Raw genomic sequence first — 8,363 nt, 5'->3', positions numbered from 1 at the left:
TTTATTTTGTGACTATTTTTATTCCTCTCTATGTAAAGCACTTTGAATTTCCAAAGTGTATGAAATGTGCTATATAAATAAACTACTATAGGTCATTCGATGGTAGCAACGGCGGTTACTGAGAAGCATCTGTGGCTGAACCTCTCAGACATCCAGGATAGGGAGAAAACTTTCCTTCTTGATGCTCCGATTTCGCCCTCTAGACTCTTCAGCAATTCCGTCACACTATATACTGATTCACGACCTAGAGAGCTGGTCGAGATGCACCATGTCTATCAACACTATTGGAATGCTGCTCGAACAATTAGATTCGAGGACTCACGGTTGTGCAAAGACTCGTGTAATTTAGGGAGACTGAGCACTCTTTTGGATATGCTTGGAAGCAAGTACAAACCCAAACACTTTCACTTGACCTACCACTTACGACAGTAGGCTACATTACTCCTGTCACAATCCTCGCCAAGGCACCACAATGACATTCACACACTTAATTCAATCCTATTTTCTCTGAGGCAGACACAAAGGTCAAATAAAAGTGTGCTTCCAAATCCATTTAATTGTATTACTTCAGTGAAACACAAAGGAGAACTGTTAAAGAATGCACTTCCCCCTTCTTCAAGTATAACTTGTGCACTGTATTCTGAATTTGCCATACAATACTTTTGCTTGATGTACAGACCCACATTTAAGTTTAAATTTAAGACTTGTAATATAGAGTTATATAGGTTAATTATATGATACTTTTAAGTTTGTAGTGCGGTTCTTTTGAATAAGTGTGGACCTCCACTTTTTCAGGAGGTCGCTGTCCCCTTCAATACAAACTCTGGTGTGGTTCGACTGAAATATGAATGATGAACAAACCAAAAACATGATGTGATGTTACAAGATGCAAATCTAAAAAGGGCAGAATGCTCAAGCATACCTAGTTCTTCTAGAAATAGGAGCTATGTTGCCAGTTACATTTTGGTACAGGTGTCTGAAACACCGTGTCCTTGCAGCAGATCTTCATTGTGGCACTGTTTTGTCCCATTTTATAAGCTTTCCACACTTTATAAGCTCTATGTGTGAACACACCCTAATAGTCACAGGTTTGGAACAACATGAGGGTGAGTAAGTGATGACAGAATTTTAATTCACTTTTACAATCACAGAGATGTGATTGCTCACATCTCTAGTGTTTTGAGCAGGTTTTGTATGAACACTTTTAGGTGGCTTTATTTCTGTGGTGGAGAATCTCCATCCCTTGACAATTCAAATACCGTCAAAACCCCTACATCCCCTTACTCTTGCAGGCTACATTCATCACTGTCAGACCCCTGCTCCTATACCAAGATACCAGTGTATCTGGTGGCTCTGGTATCTCTCCCAGCATAAAGAGAATAAGGAAGCCATAGCACTGCCCAGTCTGATGGACACTAGAGGTTCATGGGTGAATCTCTAGTGACAGAAGGCCTGTGCATGATGGATGTCCTCTTGCTGACAGAGGCTATCTCTCAGGAACAGGGAGGGACTTCCTGGCCCTAAATCTAACTTTCCAAGGTGTATACAAGTAGCTAAGTGAAACTTAACCAGGATCAATAATGGAAATTCTGTGCAATTACTTGAACATTTTACAAATGTAAACTTTACTTTTGGCCCTCTGGAACAAGAAAATGTGCCCAACAGTTGTTTGCTTTGATATAATGTACATCTAACAAGTGAGAAACACAGCTGACAGCAGCAAGCTAGGGGGAAAAAAGGACCACATGTCCTTTGTTTTAACAATATTATAAGGTCAATATCTGCCCACAGTCACACAGGCATAGACTGCAAATCTGACAAAGCTGGCAGTATCACACAATGCGTTTACCTGAAAGTTAATGATAAGAGTGAACGGTTTGGGTTCTGAATTCAAATCTGACAGGACAAACTTGAAGGTCATTAGTCAATGAAAAACAATTGTGAATAGGTAATGCGTACTGAAACATTTGTACACATCAAATGTTCCATAACCAATCATGAAATGTACCGTAAAAAACACAAAGGAAGTGGCGGAATTCTGCAAGGAAACAGACACAAAGATTATTGAATTAGCTAGTGGCACGTGCCAGAAAACATTTTGACTTCTTTTCAAGGACATGCCATTGTAATTTTGTATTGTTCTGCGACGGTACAACAAAGTTTGAATGGATGATTTCCATTCAGATACCAACCATATACTCAGGTTTCTAAAGCAGTATTCGTGACTCATTTTAGACTGTAGTCATGCAGCTGTCAGATGAAATAAAAGATAAAAAAGCATGAATAATTCAATAATAAAATCTTAAATCCAAAGGGATGTTGTTTTTTAAGAAGACCTTATTTGAACTTGTCTTGCCAGAGTGACCTAGACTTCCCTGGCCTTTTTCAATCTCAGTCTTCCAAGAAAATTATTACTGCTCGTAATATAAGTTAAAATGAACTTGTAAAACTGTAAAAAGATGTAACCACTGTAAAAAGAACTTATTATAAAAAATAATGGAGTGCAATATTAGGATATTTTAGGCTAAATAGTGACAGCAAATAAATGTCATAACTCATTTTTTGACAGTTGCATTCAATTAAAAGCCATTCAAATTCTACTCATATCTCCAAAGACTGTTTTAAAACTGCAAATGTATGAACTTATTAACTCTAATATATTAAAAATCCATGAATCATTTATATGTACCTATCAGGCTAAAATAAAAGGCATACATTATTCATCCCTAAATTGTTAGAACCCAGAGTGAGCTTGTTGGGTCAAGTTCCAGCCAGCCAGTCTAAATCAGCCTGAAATGCTACTTATATTATTTATAATAATGCATTGGGTTGTAATTGCACGATTCCATAATTGGAACTTATTTATTATAGCCTACAATTATAACTCTACTAATGCATTACTTCAGAGCAGTTAAAATGGAAATAATTTATGCAATGATTGCAAAAATTTAATTTCCACCAAAAATGTCATAACATTTCAAAATGTACCCAAAATGAATGACTGAATCAAGAATCAGCTTTGAGGTTGATTTTTGGATGAATTCTGTTACTTTGAGGCAGTGATTTTCCAAGTCCCTTTTGAGAGAGATCTTGATTTGCATTACAATGACAGATAAGTTGCTGCCAAAGTGCCTCTTGTTTATAGCAGCTTACGGGAACATCTCAGCATTTGTCAAGTATTTATTATCCAAAGCAAATGCTTCCTCAGTATTGAGAGATCATTTCCTGTGTTTGTCCCAGTGACATGTGGCCAAAATACATGTCACCAAATAATATGGGTGTTGTTAAAAACTTAAGCAAGTCACACTGTGTAATACGCATGGCAGTAGAGAAATAGCATTGTTTAATTTGATTGGCTGGAGACAAACTCACTGCAGCATGCTGATAGAGCTTCCAGCAAGCAGCCAGAGGGGCCTCTGGAAGTTCAGCAGGACTTATCAGCTCACAACAGTAGGGTAATACTGTCCTTTCAGCTCAGCAAAAGCACATCCACTGGCTCTATTCTCACAACATTGAGATGACATTGGGAAATCTCATCATGCTCTGAAAGGGGTGATGTTCACAGTTGCATGATGCTTAGTGTGTGCTTACGTTATTTCCCTGATGCCCACTATCACATCTGTCCATATAATTGAATTTCATTCACCCTGATGCAAAGTAATGAACATTTACTCACCCTTATGTCATTCAAAGCCGTGTGATTCTTTTTATATAAATTCATGATTATGGCATAAAACATAATATTTATGATTTCTAATATTTTCAACATGTTTTTAACCGTTTTGACTTTTCATGTCATAATTATAAATGGGCTTCCATATGGAAGCTTGTTTCCATCAAGGAATTTCAAAAAAGGTTAAAAAAAGAAGGTAATTGCGACTCACAATTCGGACTTTTTAGTTCACAATTTGTTTTCTCACAATTGCGAGTTTACATCTCCCAATTTTTACTTTAAAAAATATATATATTGTGAGATGTAAAGTCACAATTGCATGTAATAAAGTCATAATTGCTAGATGTAAAGTCACAATTGCATGATATAAACTTTTCTGACTTTAAAACTTGCAACTGGGACTTTACATTTCGCAATTATGACTTTATAACAGAAAATCCCTTACAGGACCCTATTTTTACAGACTTTTCTTAGTGTAGCGTCAGTGTTGTCTAACCTTTGTATTTTTATTAATTTTAAAAACAAGGTGGTGATTTTGTTTGAATCTACAGTTTGATTCATTCAAAAACATAATTTTTAATAACGTCCACCCCTAACCCCACCACTAAACCTGATCGTCAGCGGGGAGTTAGCAGATTGTATGAAAACATACACATACATTTATAGGAATTGATACGAATTAAGCGAAACATAAAATAGTTACAAATCCATGAGAGTGTGTTGGCTTCAACCACTGGAGTTAGTGCATCTTAAAATCCAATTGCTTACATGATAAAAAAAATGACATAATCTGCAAGGATGATGATCGCCACCTTTCCTAGAGACTTTTAGAAAAAAAATAAGAAGGCAAGAGTGAGAATATGACCTTAGGCTGGGTTACCTTGCAGGAAAACTCCAGTCTTATTAAATCTGGATAATGGGCAAACAAGCAGTTTTGAGCATGCCATTGTACTAATGTCTTTCACACTGTATTTCTTTTTCATTAACGTACACAATTTCATACCTTGGAGTGATCGCCTACCTTAATTTTTGAACACAGAGATGTCTCACAGAGTAGATGAAACTATTAGCAAATAATGATCATGTTTCTCTCTAGAGGAAAAATAGTGACAGTGCACAGATGAAGAGTCATAATGTCTTGTTTACATGCATAAGTGGGCTAAATCAGCAATCTTGCTTCTAAATACCCCATTAAGGGAAATGTGAGTACAGAGCTATATCATTTTAACAACTGTCGCTAAAGAATAGCGAGATATAATGGAAAAAAAATCTAAAATTCATATATTAACTCAAATGTACTTGTTTTATGGAGTAATACATTTGGGATGGGGAGCAAAAAATCTCTCTGGTTTGAAAATGTGTGCATTTTACAGCCTCATTAATTTAATGATTTTTGGTCTGAGTTGACTGACTGACTGTCTTAATTAGTTACAAAAACAGAGGAAATGTTGTCATGTGGGACGTGCCTGAAGATGCAAAGTCTCGCTTTACACACAGGGCCCATTAGGTCTTGTTCAAGGCACAAAAAAGAGGGGAATCACTGATGAGCAAATAGCAGTTAGTTTAAATGAGCTGTGGGTAAAGCCATCCAGTCATTTGGCTCTGTCGAGTATAAGCTTGATGTGAAGAAAGTGCACATATTTAAAATAAAAAACACCAGCTTTCCAACTTGAAACGGTTAGGCTAATGAATCAAATAAAAGTGTTTTCAAAAACATGAATGTGTTCATGAATGAATGTGAATGTTCAGATACTGAAAGATACGTGCTATGACAGTGTGAGTGTCGTGAATATAAATTATTTCCCGTTCTGCCTCGAGCAAAAGCAATGTGCCGACCAGTTTCCCAGAGTGCTTCTTGAAGGCAATAATGTCTACCACTGCAGACAAACAAATAAACATTCAAAAAATACCTGGAATGGCAAGTTCTATTTAAAACATAATTTCTAACTTTTTGAGCAGAATGCTGCCAGAGGCAACACTGGATGTGAAACACATCAGTGGTGGAGATGGGACCGTAAAAATCAGCATTTATTTTTTAAGCTGGCACGCCATGAAGGCGCTGGACGGGAAACAGTGTCACTGTGCCTGCAGTATGAGGTACAAAACACTCTGGTGACTCATCGCTTAAACACTGAAGTATACTGGAATAAAAGACCAGAGAAAGAGACCCAACCCCCATCGCAAACACACACAAAATGTGACCTTCACAGTTTGATGCTTGGCTTGTGTCTAAAGAAGCACTCAGTCCTTGTCCAGTGAACAATGCAACAGTGATTCTATGTCAATCCTATTTTTCTTTGGAAAATGTTACCAGTGATTTAGGAAATAATCAATAAAAAGTGACCAAAATTATGTTAAAATACATAATAAATATTACACTGTTCAAAACATTTATTAAGCACATTTATACTCAAGAAAACATCCGTTGCTATTGTTGCATATGCTGGTTCTATATTTTTTTATATATTAACTTAGAAATAAAATATAAATAGATATTTAAATTAATATATTAACACATATTCTATAGCCTATGTATAATCATAATAATGTAATGAATATATAAATGTATATTTAAAGTAATTTACTTATATTATATAAAAATGTATAATATATTTTTAATAATAACTCAAATATTTATAAAATATATTAGACTAATGCATATAGTAGGTCTATCGCTTTATTATATTCTAAACCAAATTTTTGTGTGTGTTTGTGTATATATATATACACAAAAATTTTGTTTAGTATATTATATATATATTAGTATATAATACTATACTATACTATAGTATATTAGTATATTATTATATTTGTATAATATATTTTATATACTAATTATTACTATATATAGTAATAATTAATATATAAAATATATTATAAAAATGAATGATTTTTTATAAAATTTATTAAAACTAAAAACTATTATTATTTCATAAACATTCAAAATCTTGTCTGTCTTTGCCATGGATGATGACATTGACATATCATAACACTGATAACATTGACACTGATTTTATCCATTAAACTAAACTCTAAAAATAACCAGTGGTTAAATAATGCTTGTTAAAAAATGAGCATGTTTACAACCGCTGGATATTTCACTACAAACATTTATTGGACTGGTTTGGTGTGTTTTATAATAATATCTGAATACATATGGTAGGCCTATGCTGTTCTGGAGTGTCTGTTCAAAAACTGTCCTACAAGCAATTTGCATCAATAACTCACATATAATAGAATTTCAGAAAGTAATATAATTAGTTCTAATCCTCAACACCAAGTTGGATTTTCCACAAGATTTCCGACTTCTTCCAACTACTTGCCAGATGGCCTTGAATGCGTAATGTATGATAATGCATGATAAAATATACAGCCTTGGACACATCCATATTTCACTGTACATTAAATATTTGTGGGTGGATTTGATTGTTGTTGTAGCCACGAGAAAAAAAAATATGACAGGCCTCAGATGCATCATTACAAATATCTCATAGGCTAAATACCCATAACTTCTGTATCTGAGGAGGCAATGTCCTTTATCACAAAACACTAGAGTGCCTGAGGAAATAAAAATATGCTAAACAATAAAATGTAATAAAAACTACATATGTCCTCCATTGGTTGAAATGTACTGGTTACGTTATTGTCTACAACTCGTAAAAGTAGGAGGACGCTTGTGAAATTTACTTGATTGTGAATGTGACCTTATCATAACTTTATCACGTGTCAGGCATTTTCGACTAGGATGTTTGGTCTTTAGAACTAGTGTAAGAATGAATAATTAAACGCTGTTTGAGCTTCAGATCCACTGTTTGACAACTAACCTTTGTCTTGCTGATGTTTAGCTACGCAACGTTTTCGTTATCCCAGAAGACATTATCAAAGGCCCATTATGGGCCCAATATGCTTCCACCAGTCCATCATGAAAGCCACCCTAGATGAGACTTGAACCCTCAGTATATGGCGTAAGAAGCAAGCGTCAAATCCGTCACTGAGGCAAAGACTTGAGATGTAGGCTACAGCACGTGTAGGTCTACAAAGAGAACATTTCTCAAAGAAACAGGCTAATATTCTTCTTAAGTGTTATTTGATGTTAAAAGTGTATTAAAAGACCATCATTTCCGTTTTACAAGCTCAATAAAGTACGATATTATCTGTAGGTAGGATTAAAAGAGATATTTAGCTGCATAATGTAGTTTATTACGCCCTCTTTTGGCAGTGACTGGAACTTTTTCATATAGTCAAAGACTGAGACTCTTTTCACTTTATACTTTAAAGAGAAAGTGAAGCATTGGATATTGCTGATAAACATAAGTTTGAGATAAATGGTCGCAGATACAAATTCTCTTGTTGTTTTTCAAACACAAATAACAAATATAACCAGCAAACATCGGGGTCCAAGCACCATGTGGATGATTAGCGATTAAATTGAAATGCATCTTATGATGGGGTTTTTACAGCAAAGTCCATCTTGAATCTTCACTGATAGTTAGGGTTTTATGAAACAGGTTAGAGCATCACAAAAGGGGCAACTAAGGGGACATTTATACGACACCATTTTCAACAAAAAACGGAAAACGTTTTATGCGTTTTGGCCATTCATACACAACAATGGCGTTTTGGGAGCCTGAAAATATGCAAACATTTTAAACGGGATTCAAAGTGCAAGTTTTTGAAAAATAATACCGTT

The sequence above is a fragment of the Scardinius erythrophthalmus genome (genome assembly GCF_964197995.2).
Source record: "Scardinius erythrophthalmus genome assembly, chromosome: 17".
In the NCBI taxonomy this organism is placed as follows: domain Eukaryota; kingdom Metazoa; phylum Chordata; class Actinopteri; order Cypriniformes; family Leuciscidae; genus Scardinius; species Scardinius erythrophthalmus.
This window is presented reverse-complemented; position numbering follows the sequence as displayed.